The sequence below is a fragment of the Anser brachyrhynchus genome (assembly GCF_964034855.1).
Source record: "Anser brachyrhynchus genome assembly, chromosome: 22".
NCBI classification, from domain to species: Eukaryota; Metazoa; Chordata; class Aves; order Anseriformes; family Anatidae; genus Anser; species Anser brachyrhynchus.
In genome coordinates, this window is record NC_137715.1 from 3,145,101 (window position 1) to 3,159,872 (window position 14,772).

Consider the following 14,772-nt stretch of genomic DNA (forward strand, 5'->3'; position numbering starts at 1 on the left):
TGAGGAATGCGGAGAGAGGAGCGGTTACACAAGGCATGCCCAGGGCAGGAGCCGACTTCAGTGGAAAAGTCTATAAAAGCGGGGATTTGGAGCGCGAACCTGGAATCCCGCTCGGAGGAAAACAAGCCACGCTGGTCTCGCTTTCCCACTCCCTTCCAGCCCTCCGCTTGCGGTGTCACGGCACATTTGGGCAAGTGCAAGGAGGTTTAATTTGCAACAGCTTTTCAGGATTCAGCAGCCTTAAAAACTAAACGCCTTCTGCTTTAGTGGCGCAGCGCTTGTTTTCTTGGCGAGGAACGAAACGCAGCATCAGCCCGACGGCCCCGGCAAGGGGTCCTGGCTCTCGGAAGCCACCCGAAGAGGTGAGGGTAGGGAGCGAGCCCCCAGCCACGCCGGGGAGGCTCACAGCAGGCCGGCAGGATGGCGCTGCCTGCCGAAGCGATGCTCTGCGGGTGGGTGTGAATCGAGGCTGCGGTTTTCTTTGCTGGGACACCACGAGCCGAGCCCCCCAGGGCTGCGTGTGGGGCTTCCTCAGTCAGGGAGCTGCTCTGGGAGTGTTTGCTATCATGTTCTGAATGCTCTCTGGCCTCGTTTTAGATTGAAAGTATTTTTAATTCCCTGTTCTGCAAAAACTCACTGCCGCCAAATGTGCTGGGGGAACCTCATGCTTTTGTCTCGGGGTGAGAAAACCCATCCAGCCTCCTCCGTCCTCACCGTGGCAGCCAAAATACAGCACAACGGTGCTCAGTGACAAAAGCTGAGCAAATTCCCTGCTCCTCCAGCCTCAGTGATCCCTGGCAAGGGCAGAACCCGTGGGATGTCCAGAGCTGCCGACCAAACATCACAGAAATGAGCTAACCCTACAGCTCAGGGCTCTCCCCTTCGTATCCAACACAGATCTGGTGCGTAACGCACGCAAACAGTGGGCTATACCTCTTACAATATTTGCCCTTTCCTTTCCAGTCTTGAAAGGCTGACTAATCCGCCCGGTTATCTCGCATCGATTAAGGATGGAGTCAGAGGATTAGGAGCGAGACACATCGCTGCCGGGCAGCTTGTGGGCGGCGGACGCGGCGCTCACCCGCTCCGGCACGCCTGCCAAGCGGTGACTAATTGCTGAGCAGGGTGCCGAGCGCTCTCACGCAGACGGGGCTGGTGCTGGCTTTGCCCTCATCGGGTTGCACGGCCCCACGGGAGCCTCTGCTCGCCGCGAGCGGGGGCACCCTGAGCAGCGGGGGCTCGCCGAGAGCAGGGGACAAGGAGCAAAACGCAGCTGCCGGCAGCGCCGGGCACGCGGGGCAGCTGCCGTGAGTCACGCCCGTGACTGCTCTGCAAAGAGCAGGGAGAGGTTTTTGAGGGCTGTGGAGGGGAAGAGTGCGTCGAAGCCATCTAGCCTCCTCCCAGCCAGCACCTACGGTGCGCCCTGAGCCTCTGGAGGGTTGGATTTGCAGGACCGGGAGGCTGGTCAGGAGAAAGGTGAGGAGGGATGACGTGTCCTGCAACGGGAGCTGTGCGGCAGCAGGCAGAGCGCCCCGGGAGGCTGCTGTCGTGCCTTTAATTGCCAATTAGGCACATAGCATCTCTGAACTTTAACCGACAGTGCGCTAACGCTACAGACTTCCCGGACAGCAGCCCCGTTGCCAGCACCCGCGAATTTCTCTTCCTCAGCAGTCCTGGGCTCAAACCTGGAGGCACAGAGGGTGCAAAAGGGGCTCGGGCCAGAGTCCCCCGTCCTCTCTATCCGGGCTGCCTCTGCCCCAGGCATTGGGTTTACGGGTGGTCAGCAGCCTGCCCCCTCCTTGTTTCCATTTGCCGTGACACCATGGGCACGAGGAGCGCGGTGCGGCGCAGGGCTGGGAGGGAGAGTTGGTTAAATAAAAAAAGGAAGAGTCATTCCAGGTCAAAAACATGAGCTCGGTGGAGCAAAAATTGGATTCTCCCCGGGGGAGAAGAGCTGCCTGGCTCCAGTCAGCGTCCGCAAGACAAGGCTGGTTTTAATTTAAGTAGGTACAGAAATAACGTGCAGCGTGCATGAACCAGGACTCTCAGGGGGTTCCAGGAGCATGCACGCAACAGCTTCCCTCCTCTCTTGTAGTCCTGCCCTGCGTTTTTGATCTTCCTTGTGCCTGATGCTGCCAGAATTAACCTCCAAACCGCATTTCTCCTCCTTCCCCTTCCCTCGGTTAAAGAACCCGGAGCCTCAGCTGCCGGCTGCTCGGCCGGGAGGAACGAAGGAGGAGAGACGTTGGGGTGCTGGTGGCCACCAGGAAGCCAGAGCTGCCCACAGGCACCGGGAATTTCCAGGAGCAAGCAGAGATCCCTGGGGGGAGCCGGCACGGCCCCGGCGCAGGGCTGGTTTGCTGGCTGCGCAGAGCTGCCGGGGACGGAGCGCTGCTGGTCGGGCTAGGATGAGGCGAGCAAGGGCAGGGAAATAAGCTGGCCACAAGCACAGCTAGAAGAGAAACGGCAGAGCTTCCACTCCTGGGAACAGAATTCCCCCGTTGATGGAGGGGACAGGCCACAGGGTTTGGGTGCAGACGGACGTGCTCCTCGGCACTGGGGGACCCCGTCCTGCCATCGCCCCCAGCCTGGGCAGCTCCTGGAGCCTGGGTGAATGCTGAGCTCCCAGACCTGAAAAGGAGCCGAGCTCAGGGTCTGGGGACAGGGACCGGAGCTGGGGCACCCGTGGGGCTGGGTTTGGAAGGGGTGGCCAAGCAGGGCTGCTCTGGGCACAGCCCGGCTGTGAGATAAGGTCCTACACGCGGCCAGCCCACCGCCCACGGGCAACGCAGCAGCCGCTGCTCCCCAAACCCACCCGGCCAGGCTGCGGCCGCCACGTGGAGCAGGGCCCTGTGTGCCCTGCGTGGAGCAAGGTCCCTCCGTGCAGAGCTCCGTGGGGATACCCAGCGCCACCGCCTCCATCCCAGCCCCGCGGCTGGGCCCTGGATGTCCCGGTGTGGTTATTTGGAGCCGAGACATACAACCTGGTCCCTGTCGGAGCAGAGACCCCCAAAAGAGCACGCCAGCTGCCAAGTCGGGGCGGTTTTCCTTGACGTGGCGAGCCCTGGGAGCCTCCCGATGACAAGGCTGCTCCACTTCCACCAGGAAGAGCGGAAGGGACACCCAGGATCTGCGGAGCTCACTACGCCCAGCTTAATCATTCATTACGAGGGCTGCTGGTGAATTGCCTAGATTAGCAGGGCGTGCTGATGAGGTTGAGGAAAACAGTCGCCATGGTTATGCAGTGTTTTGCTTGTGTGGCAGAGGGAGCAGAGGTATCACGTAGCAAATACGAGCACCCCCCCCCCCCCAGCCGCAGGGAGGCAGCTGGTGCCCGCGCTGGGGCAGCTCGCCCCGTCCGGGAGGGAGCTGGGGCAGCTGCCAAACAATGCCCTCCTCCTTCCTTGCTCAAACAAGAAGGATTGGGAAGTTCATCAGGGAAAAAAAAAATTAAAAAAAATAGAAAAAAGCCTCCCTGAAGCCCAAGAAGCGCCTGGTGTGGGATCAGCCCTGGAGCCCCGCGTTGGGGACAGCATCTGTGTGACCTTTGCCAATGCAGGGGGTCTCGCTCCAATGTGACCCCCCCCTGCCAACCACCCAAACCCATCGCTGCTTCAGCAACATTTGGGGCTTGCGGAGGGGTCTCGGGGGTGAGGAGGGTTGCTAGCAGTGTTGAAATTGCTGCTCCAGTAACTCCCCGCCCTGCAGCCAGGCTCCCTTCTCCCCTCCCAAGAGGGCTCCTTCCCCTTGGCAGGGGCTCGGGGCAGGGTGAAGGAGCCGCAGAGCTGCTCCCCCTCCCCAGGGGCTTTTGCCCGCAGCTCTTGGCGGGCACGGGAAGCTCGGGGAGGGGGCAGCAGGGACAGCATCTCCGGAGGAGGGGTCTGTCTCAGAACAGGCTGGGTTAGCTAATCCTAGGAATGCCTGTGATGTGTTACAGGAACATGAGACTTTCTAGACAGACCAACAAGGATTTTCCCCCCCCGAGCCCACGGGCAGTCTCCCTGCAGTCCCCTGGTGGGGCTGCTTTAAGCAGCATTATTTCGATGAAAGCTGCAGCATTTGGGAGGCTGTTTCCTTGCATTTCAGAGGTGCTATAGGAAGGGGCAGAGCGGCAGCTGATACACGCTTGGCTCTGCAGAGCAATTCAGAAGGATGCTGTATGCCTGACATCCTCAGGAGCATCCCAGGAGGCGTACAGCCCTGCATCCCCTGCCCTCAAGGCGCAGCCACGCTCCATAACCCGCAGCCACCACCCTGTGCTTTGCCCTGTGCCCGCGCTCATCCCAGCGCCTGCAGCCTCGTGGAGCTCCGTGCTGCTCTCCCGGGCCCAGGGACAAAGAGCACCCACGCCCCAGGTGTGGGCCGGGACGCCCTCCCTGCGTCACGCCTCGCACCCACCGCCTATGCGGGCAGCGGCGCGAGCCGCCGTGCTGCCCTCCCCGCCGTGCTGCGCTCCCACCGCCACATGCACGGCATCCCTGCAGTCAGCCCCACGCTCCGCTCCCGTGCGAGGACGGACCCCCAGGATGCCGGACTCGGTTTAACAGCGTCTCAGTACCGAGCTGAGCTGCGACGCTTCGACCTCGGTGACTTCCAGTGGCTACGGAAGCACAGCCGGCTCTCCCCGTGACTCACGCGCGGCTAAGTGATTTTCCTCCTGAGCCCAACACAAACCGCTGCCTCCGGCCGGGCAGGCTTCTTCCTACGTACGGCGTTTTTATTGCCCCGAAGCCTCACCAGCACCACGCTGCAGCCTCGCTGGGACGCGGTGCACACATGCACACACACGATCCCAGCCCTGCTCCTACAGGCTGCAGCGGCTCCAGGCAGAGGGAGCGAGCTACCTCCGCCCCTTGTACAGAGGCACGGCTGAACATCGCTGGAAATCCCAAATAGGCTTCCAACTCCGGGTGAATAGGGAAGGTAATTGCTAATGAAATCAAGCCATAGATCGCCGATAAGGGTCCAAAACCCCAGCCTGAACGCTAAGCACCAACACGAGGGCCGGCAGCCCTCCCGGCCAGGACGAGCACCCCCTGGTCCCTGCTGGCCGGGGCTGCTCAGGCAGCAGCACCATTTCTGGGCTTATATACCATCTCTGCACCAAATTTCTCCGAAGGCACAAGGATCATCATCAGCTAAACGCAAAGCAGCAGCAGGAGGAAGAGAAGGCACGGAAGGGAAGAGAGGAGCCGATACAACCACAGACAACATCGGCATGGAAAGCTGAAGGAAACAAAGGGCTTGGGGAAAAAAAAAAAAAGCCATGCAAAAGGCAGAAGCCAGCTCTCGGCGGGTACCTGCGCTGCAGCTGCTTGTCCCCTCTCCTGCTCGCAGCTCCTGCTGCAGCACCTCGATCTCATGAAAGCAGCCTGAGGGCGAGCCTGCAACAGCCCCGCTCCCCTGGGAGCCCTGGATTTAAGGGATCTGGGTCCCTCCCACCTGGGCTGAGCTTTGCTGGGTGCGGCAGGGCCGGGGCCAGGTGTGGTGCGAGAGGGAAGACGCAGGGCGCAAGGCAGCAGCGCTGGGTGGCCAAAGGCAAGGGGCCCGCAGCCCAGCCGGGGTCCCCTCTGCTCCCCACCTGCCCTGGGCACCCCCAGGCCGGCTGCTGGTGGAAGAGGTGGGAGAGGTGGAAGAGGCAATGCCCTGGCCCTGCGTTACCACCTCCGGGGCAAAGGCGCCGTGTTTATGAGCGAGACACATCCAATTCGGTGCAAAGGGAAGCGGGCGATCTCCCATCACGTCTGGCTAAAGGGTGGCAGTAAACTTCTGGGGCTGCCTAATCTAAAAAAAGGCCAGGTCTGCCCACACCCTCCGAGCAATTATCTGACTTGTAGGGAGCAGATTAAAATATATATATATATATATATAAAGGCAACTGTGTCTCTAACTCGTGTTTGCACAGCGTCCAGTCCAAAGTAGCCAGGCGTGACTGCTGCATTTAGCATTCCTGCAATGGGATGGATGATGATAAACAATCCCCAAGGGTCTTTTTGGATCGCTGTGCATTTTGGCTCAAGGGTTTCTTCCAGTTTCAGTGGGCACAGAGCCACACAGCAACCTTTAAACTCCTATTTCCGAAATACCCTTCAAGGAAACTGCCTATTCTGCTGCCCATAAGCCTGGTTTTGCGGGGGGGGGGGAGGCCCTGCCCATGGCAGGGGGTGGGAATTAGATGATCTTTAGGGTCCCTTCCAACCCAAACCATCCTATAAATGCTTTCGGCGTGCCACAACATTGCCACACCGCTGAGGGACTCTTTGAAATGTCCGATTTTATCTGGAAACACACCATAAAAACTCCCTCCCTTTTCATTCCCTGAACTCACTTCACAGCCTTTCCAACTTTTCCTTTATTATCAGTTGTTTTTTTCCCGTCCTTTACATCCCTGGGTAAACAGCGCTGCACGCTGCCAGCCCAGCCCCTTCCTCCCTTAACGGCTGCTGGATTGCACCGGCAGCAGCCCCCCGGCTGCTTTCCTTCTTCCTGGAGCTTTCCTTCGTCTTCTTTGCAGCTCCGGAGGACCGTGGTGTTTGCAGGAGCTCCGGACTCTGCCGAGAGGGGAAGCACGGCGGCGGTGGGGGCAGAGGAAGGGCTCCGGCCGTGGACCAAGGCGCCCTTACGCTCTGGTCCGTGGCTTGCAGCCCGCGCTGGGTTTCGGTGATATATTTCTGCAGTCTGCGAGCCAGGTTAAGCAGCCTGAAATGCCGTGTTCGGGGTTAAGCGGCTCCTTTGGGGAATTGGGAAGGGGCTGTGTGAATCCAGGAGCAACCCTGCCCTGTCCGACTGCGCCCAGCTTCGGCCAGGAGCCGCCAGTGCTGGGAGGGCGCCCACGAAACAGCCCCCTTCCCTCTCACCGACACCTTTCCCTATTGCTCAGCAGTAAATAACAGCAAAGCCCTGTGCTGTGCTTTAAGCTCCCGTCTGTTTGCCCCAGGCCTCTCAGTCCCGGAGTGATGCAATTCCTCCTCGCTGGGCAGTGGGTTGTTACAGCTCTTGGCACTTTTAAAGCCAAACTGAAATCCCGAGTTGCTTTTTTAATGTTGCTTTCAGCCTGCAAGACAAACATTCGCGACTCGGTGCCTTTCCATTCCCATTGTGCAAGGCGCCCCGAGATGGCCTGGAGGGGCCAGTTGCCATAGAAAGGGCTTGTTTTGCCACAGCACTTGCAAACTCCTCCCTGAGCGCTGAAGCAAACACGAGCGTGGAGATATTGCAAGACCCCTCAGGAAAAAAAAAAAAAAAAAAAAAGCAAACATTTTCCTTTGGCTTTGATTTCGCTGGTTTTGCAGTGAAGCCAAGACGTTCCGTGGCTCCTTGGCCAAGCCTTTATATCTTCTTTGCACTCTCTGTGTGCGGGGAAGAGCAACAGGAAAGAACTAACGAGGCGGGCAGAGTGCTTGGGGAGGTGATTTGTGCTGTCCCTGCCAGACCAAGCACCCCGTGTTGCACAGGTGTAAAAACCTGCTTGATTTAGGGCTCTTATCCTTATTACAAGCCAGGTTAAGGCGAATTTACTCGGGGTGTTTTGTCCTTAAGCACGAATGCCTGTGAAAGAACCACAGATCGGCCTCCCCAGCAGAACGAGGCTGCAAAAATACTGGGAATTTGTCTCAGTAACAAGAGAGGCGGACAGCCACGCGCTCAGGATCGTGCAGGTTTTATAAATGCGCGGTTACATCTTCCTGGAATTTGACCAAACCAAACATCCCCGTATCAATGAGCTGACCGCGCAGAAAGGAGCCTTTTCAAAGGAACAAATATTGGTCATGAATAAGACTCGAGAACGCTTCCCTGGAATTCCCACGTGCAAATGTGGGGTAAAGGTTAAAAAAGTCTCACCGTTTGCCACCTCTGTTTGGAGCTGAAGATTTTTCCTGCCTAACAAGAAGCCAAAAAGCAGCTCCGAGGGTCAGGGGAGCCAGCTGGGGGGGGGGTTGGGGCTGAAATGCTCAGGTCGTGTGGGAGGGATGGAACAGGGGGCTCTCCTCCAGGTCCCCCTCACCCCAGGAATGCCCCTTGCAGGCCCCAGTCTGGTTTTTGGGGAGGCTCCTCTCTGTATCCTGGTGCTAGGTGCTGAGAGCATCTCCCTCTATGGGGTCCAGAGGAAAAAAAAAACTCCAATGAGCAGAGCCCCACAATCCCAGGTTGGCTGAGGCTGGGTCCCTCTGGACACACCACCTTTTGGAGACCTCCAAGGAGACCCCAGCACCTCTGGGCACTCGCACAGCACAGATGTGATTCCTGGTGTTCGGACGGAGCCTCCCGTGCTCCAGTTTGTGCCCAGTGCCTCTCGTCCTGGTGGGGCACCGCAGACCAGAGCCTGGCTCCATCCTCCCCTCACCTCCCCTTCGGGAAGCGGTGTAGCACCAAGCCCGGTGCATCAGAAGTCGATGGAGAGGGGAATCCAGGCAGGAAACCACCTGCTGCTCCCTGGGGCCTCCAGAACTGAAGAAAAAAACAAGGAGCAATGAACCACCCGCCTGAGGAGGCCACAGGGCGTTGGACGGTATTTGTGATGGCCACAGGGGGACCCCAACCTGGAGGGAGGCAGCCCCCCGCACCGCCACCGAACCCCGTGCCACAGGGCTGCTTCCAGCAGCCACGTGCACGGTGCCGAGCCCCGGCTGCTTCCTAAGCCTCGGGCAGGTGAGTCAGCTCCTTCTTGGCACACCACGACACCTTTACTCAGAAGAGTGACGCAGCCCCGTGCATCCCCGGAGGGTGCGTTAATCAGCCGCCTTTTACTGAAAAAGGACTTTTTGTTTTCTGCACCTCAGACCGAAAACCCAAGCCTACGCCATGCCCAGGAGCATCAGCAAAGGTCAAGGGCGCCCTTAAACCCAAAAGGGCAGGACCAGATCCCTCTGTCCCACGCACCAGCCGCACTCTCCGTGGCCCCCGAGCCAGCGGATGCATGTGCAGGAGGAAGACGAGGAGCAGCCACCGCAGCCGGAGGCACGGGCTGGGTTGTAGGGGAGCTCCCCACATCTGCCTCCGCACGCCGGCGGTGCCAGGCGGGGGAAAACCGCTGACGCCAGCAGAGGAAGACGTAGTCCTGCGGTGCCCTGCAGCAGCGGGTGGCTCCCACCGGCATCCTTTGGGGAATTGCCTCGCCAGGGGCTGAGCATAGAGGAAAAACCTTTTTTGTCCAGCCCTGGGTCTCACTGGTAGTTTACCGTGCACCAAGCAGTGATGGGGAAGCCCCAAACGGGACTGGCATCTACAGGCTCGCTGCCCCAAAGGGCACTGAAGGTTTTGGACAGATGCTGCTCAGCACATCACAGCCACTGCCATCCAGGATACACGTTTTTAATTTCTCAGGGGTGTTTTCTCAGAGATCGGGGAAAATAAAGGCAGCAAAAGCACACAGGGAAGCTCTCTGCAGCATGCGACTGCTGCTTGCATTTTGCTCTCCGAAGTGCAAAGGGTTAGAGGCTGGATCCTTCTTTTCTCAGCAGCAGGCTCTTTTCCTGAGGCAGCTTTCAGCTCATTTAAACGAGGGAAGTGGGAATAAATATCTCCATCTTGCTGCGGTGTGTGATGCTCCGGGAGGGTGCCCCACGTGGCAGCACCCATCTGTCAGAAGCGATGTCAGCATCTAAAATTTTCCTTAGAAAGATGCTCCGGGGACCCACCCCGGATACCACGGTGAACAATCCCATGGCGATGTCAGACGTGGTGTGAATCACGGGGCCGGACGCCCACTGCCTGGCGCTGCACCAAGCGCCACCTCCTCGCCGCTCAGCACCACCGACCCACGCTGGTCCCGGAGGCCGCCTCTGCCACCGGAGTCCTTCGGGACCCTCGGGCTGCTCGAGGCGGCTCTCGCAAGCTGGGGATCTCCTTCAGGCAGCAAGGAGAGCCTGGTGCAAAGAACGCCAAGGACACCTCCAAGGTGTACGTTAGCAGTGCTCAGGAGGTGCCTCCAGTCCTGTGCGTGATCGCAGGGCTGTGGAGATGCTGTCTGAAAAAAATAATCCACTTGAAGCCATTCCAGTAGCTGTCAGTGCTAAATCCCAGGGGTTTCCAGAAAAGATGGTCCTGATCGCGGCCTGCCCCAGTACGGCAGGGGGAGATTCATCATTTAAAATATAATCAGGTTCCAACCCTCAGCTGGCTAGCCCTTCAGACCCACGGATAAACCACCGTGAGCTGCAGAGCCAGGGAGCAGAGGAGCTGCCAACACGAGCCACTGGAGAAACCAGAGCACGGCCTGCCCTGAGGGATCGGGGCAAAACCTGCAGTCAGTTTGGTGGGCTCAGAGTCAACAGCTCTCAGTCCCAAGATTTTGGGAGAGGTGATCGGCTGGGCTGTTCACCCCGCGGGACCTGCTGCAGGGCCATGCCTGGACCCCGCAGGCGGTGCGCGGAGCGGAGACGAAGGCATCGCGCTCGTCTGCATGTATTTGTGCTCCAGCAACCTCACATTTCTGCGCACAGCCAGCACTGCGAGAGGAGAAACACCAGCCTCGGAGCTAGAGCTGTTGACAGCTTTCAACTAAATAATCACAGAACAGTTTTCTTCTCCAGGGTGAGATATTTGCCTGAGGTCTCGTAGTGGGTGGAAGGCGAGAAGGAAATTAAACCTAGCTCTTCCCACTCTGCCTGACCAGAGGACTGTCTTTCAGAGCTGCCTTTTCAGCTAATACCACCAATTTTCCCTTTTCCAGGAATGACACCACAGCAACCCCAAGGCAAAAAAAAACTGTGAAATAGCTTTTGTCTTGGAGCTGGCGTCTTTGTTATCAAGGTGATATCAATGAGAACAATTGCTTTCCACACTTGCTTTTCCTCTCTGTAATCAGCTTTGTTTGCTTTTGTGCAGTGCCCCAAGCCAGCGACTGATAGGAATTGGCAATTCAAGTGAATTGCACCCATATTTGCTCAACGGAAAAACCTGTAAGCCCTACTGCAGCTTTGGGTAGGGAGAGGATTCCGGGCACAGCCTGCGACGTTAATTACAGCTGTTATTGATAATAGGGCAGGTGAGCAACAATGAAAGAGGTGACGGCATAGGAAGGGGAAAGGTAGAGCCAAAGCGTGCGGAGGGCCTCCGGATGGGCGCAGCAGCAGAGCCAGAGAAGAATGGGCTGATTATTGTGGGCTTACTGGGATAAAGCGGGCAAGGACGGTGAGACAGTGGGAAGCATTCAGTGCTGGAAGGCTGCAGGGGCCGCGCTGAGGGCAGGCAGCTACCTCTCTGCAGCTGTGCGCTAAGGGGCACGTGTGTCTTCTGTCTGCTTTCGGCGGATTTCACCCCCTGAAATCCGCAGCAGCCACCGAGCGCTCCCTCGGCAGCTGGTCCCACATCTCCCTAGCGGGAGAGCCGAGATGTGCTCTGGGGATCTGTCCTCCACGTGGAGCCTTGTGCTGGTCACCCACAAGGGGCTGAGGGGCTACCTGGAGGGCGACATCTCCCGCCTGCATCCCCTGCAGCCTGGGCACGCAGCGCTGCCGTGCTGGGACCTCACGAGGTGCTTGCTCTGCCTCCGTCTGCAGCCCGGGTGGGCTCCCGTGTGGCTCACATTCCAGGGGACCCAGAGACAATGAAACCATGGTCTGCCTGCCTGGAAGCGTTGCAAGGGGCTGACTCACAGCTGCTGACACTTGTCACACTGAAAGCATTTTGATATTTATGGCAGGCTACTCACATCCGCAGAGCAGGGCCAAATGCTCCGCGTGCTTTCTCCGTGCCTCCATCCCGTCGTGCCCTTCCCTGCCCGCTCCGGAGGCTGCACGGCCCCAGTGCTCGCAGACCAGCATCGCTCCTGCTCGTGATGCTTCTCAGCGACAGGCATCTCCCTGCCCTGGCCAAAGCCCTCAGCACGAGGACAGTCCCCTCTGTCCCACAGAGCACAACGCTTCTTTCTTTTCACGCTTTGCCCTCAGCACAGCGATGCCAAAGGCTCTCACGCTCCATGGGAGCTCCCTAATAACTTGGTAGCACAGACAACAGCACAGCTCTTGTGTCCTGAACCCACTGCAGCAGGGCAAGCAAGCGCCAGACACACCGTTTGGGGCAAAACCTCTTGGTTTTGACGTGGGGAAGCCCGGCGCTGCTTCTCTCCCGAGTACTTGCATCTGTTATCGTCTGAGCCTGCAGGAAAAGGAAGAGGCCCCCACAGTTCCTTCCTGCACAGACACGGCCCCGACACACGCAGGGCACGTTCGGTGGCAGAGCCCGGCTCCTCCGCACACCCGAGCTGTGCTGCGAGCAGCAGCTCCAGCCTCCGGGGCTGCCACGCCAACACCTGCCCAAAATTCACCTCAAGGCAAAAGGAGAGGAAGCTGCTAATGGACTCTAATGGAGCCGCAGCGATCCTCCCGGGAGGGAGACACGCTGCCTTGAAGAGAGGAAAAGCAGCGAGCAGCTCACTAGCACTTCCACGGTTGCTCTCGCTGTCGCTCTCAGGCATCCCCCTGGGGTCACAGCTTCAAGGAAAGGAAGATTTGCAAATCCACGCATGACCACCAAAGGAGGGAGGACGGGAAGCCTGGCGGTCGGTGCCACCAGCCCGGAGAACCGCGGGTTATCTCACCGTGTGCCCTTGCAGCAGGGAACGGGCCTGACCCACGCGCCAGGCACGACGTGCTGGCCTCTTCAGTTTGCATTTTGCCATCAGGAATTTCAGCGCTTTTCTCACGGCGCTGACAAAAAATGTGTAATTGGTAAACAAAACAAGCCAAAAAGATGCTCAGCATTTACAAGGACAAGACCGACTGCCTCTGTTTTTGTTCCCTTGCATGTTTGTGAATTAGCACTTGCTTGCCCCTGCTTTCTTCTCTCTCCTGCCTGTAGCTGCGGATTACCCATGATGTTACAGCTCACGGCACAAGAATCAGCTCCTAGCCCTCAGCCAAGAAACAAATGGCTCGAACTACAGTGCCCTTGTAGCGCGCTGAATGCGGGTCATGGTCTATTTATTCACTTTAACAGCAGAAATGCTGCATTACTACTTCCTTCCCTGTTAATTTAAGTGCCACAGTTGTGTGCCAGCAAGACAGGCACTAGAATGAGCTCATGCCATGGGAAGCGAGGTGCATGCCCAGCTCCAGGCCCCGCACACACCCGAGCATCACCGACTTGCTCCTGTCCCGTAACACACTTGCAGCTTGGCTCTCGTTTTTAAGGGGCCGTGAGAGCCTTGGGTGGAAGGCACCGGAGAAATGTAAAGCTTGGCTCCCCCACCCCGTTCCCCAGCTGGCCTTTCTCGCTGTTTCTGTGCTGTTTGCAGTTTGCCGAAATGGAAATCATGCCTCAGTGGCCACTGACAGGACACAGAGCCAGGATTTATATGGTGCAAGCCTGCATTTAAGAGAAGACACCGACTGCTGCCAAGAATGAGTTGTTCCTGGATTTCTTGTGCATTATCTGACTCCCTGCAGCAAGACGGGGTGTGGGGGGGGGCAACAGGACCAACTCGCGAAGCACGAGGACATCCAGGCATCAGACTGAGCTTTTCGGACCCTTTAAAAAAAATAAAAAGAAAAAAGAAAAAGGTTACCGTGCTGTTCCACTTAACCCAGAACAGGAGATGCAGCTCGGAGAAGGATTTAGAAATGTGGGAAAGTGTAAGGGGGGGGAAGACACGGAGCCAGCTGGGGCTCGGTCCCTTTAGCACCCCACCAGCACCCGGGGGCTCAGCGCCCCCGCAGCACCGGGGAACGATCGCAGCCGCCCTTCGTGCTCGCCGCGGGCCGGGGCCGCCCCCCGGCGGCCGCAGGAGGAAGGGAGCGGGGCCGGGGGCGGCTGCTCCCCGCCCCGGGTGGCTGTCACGGCTCCCAGCCGGCCGGGATTTCCCCCTGGCGGCCGGATCGTGGCTAACGAGCGCGGGGCGAAGCCGCCCCAATTAAGCGCTGCCTCCCGGACACCCCCCAATTAAGCACTGCCTCCCGGACACCCCCCGCACGCAGCTCGGGAGAGCACCCGGCACCGGTTTGCATTGCAGAGAGGGAACAGCCCGTAAAACAAAACAAACAAACAACAAAAAAAAAGAAGCTTTTTCTCCCATTTAAAGCTTTTTCTCCCATTTTATTCAGCTCCGTGCTGCATGGCCGGGGGTGCACGTGCAATAAGGCTCTCCCCAGTCATCAGAGCTCTGCATTTGTGCTGTGCCACCCTCCAAGCGCGCAGTGCCCGTAGCATCGTGGGTGCGACCGCAGCACAAAAAATCAGACACCACCCTGGCAGCTGACGCCCCTCTGCACCAAGGCAGCACGGCCGTAACACCAAGTCGCAGCGTTGTACTTCGTGCTTTCCCGGCCTGCTCTCTCCCGTGGGCTCTGAGATGACAGAGACCTCCCGGACAAACCTCACCTGGCAGCCCTGCCTACAAAGGGCTTGATCCCCGAGACCCACCACTTACACTACTACAGGTCCAGCAGTGACCCACCGCAGCCCGTTATGTTACTACAGTCCCAGCAGTGACCCAGTTACGTTACTACATGTCCAGGAGTGATCCACTACAGATCGTTATGTTACTACAGGTTCAGGAGCGACCAGCTACAGTCAGCTATATTACTACAGGTTCAGCAGTGACCCAGCACAGACCATTACATTACTACAGGTTGAGCAGTGACTCACTACAGACAACATTACTACAGGTCCAGGAGTGATCCACTACAGGTAGTTATGTTACTACAGGTTCAGGAGTGACCCACTACAGTCAGTTATATTACTACAGGTTCAGCAGTGACCCAGCACAGACCATTACATTACTACAGGTTGAGCAGTGACTCACTACAGCTTTACTACTACAGACAACTATTA

General features: G+C 58.2%; 1 protein-coding gene across 6 annotated transcripts in view; it reads right to left on the minus strand.

Annotated features, from left to right (window-relative positions):
- Nucleotides 1–14,772, minus strand: part of TNS4 (tensin 4) — a 29,260-nt gene that overhangs the window by 13,940 nt on the left and 548 nt on the right. For 2 of the 6 annotated variants that reach the window (XM_080564793.1, XM_080564792.1), the window contains exon 2: nucleotides 5,301–13,470. The gene's annotated coding sequence lies outside the window, so the exon portion shown is untranslated. Of the gene's footprint in view, nucleotides 1–99; nucleotides 5,277–5,300; nucleotides 13,471–14,185; nucleotides 14,614–14,772 lie in introns of those variants that run through there. The other 4 variants (XM_080564791.1, XM_080564789.1, XM_080564790.1 and 1 more) reach the window with 4 other exon arrangements.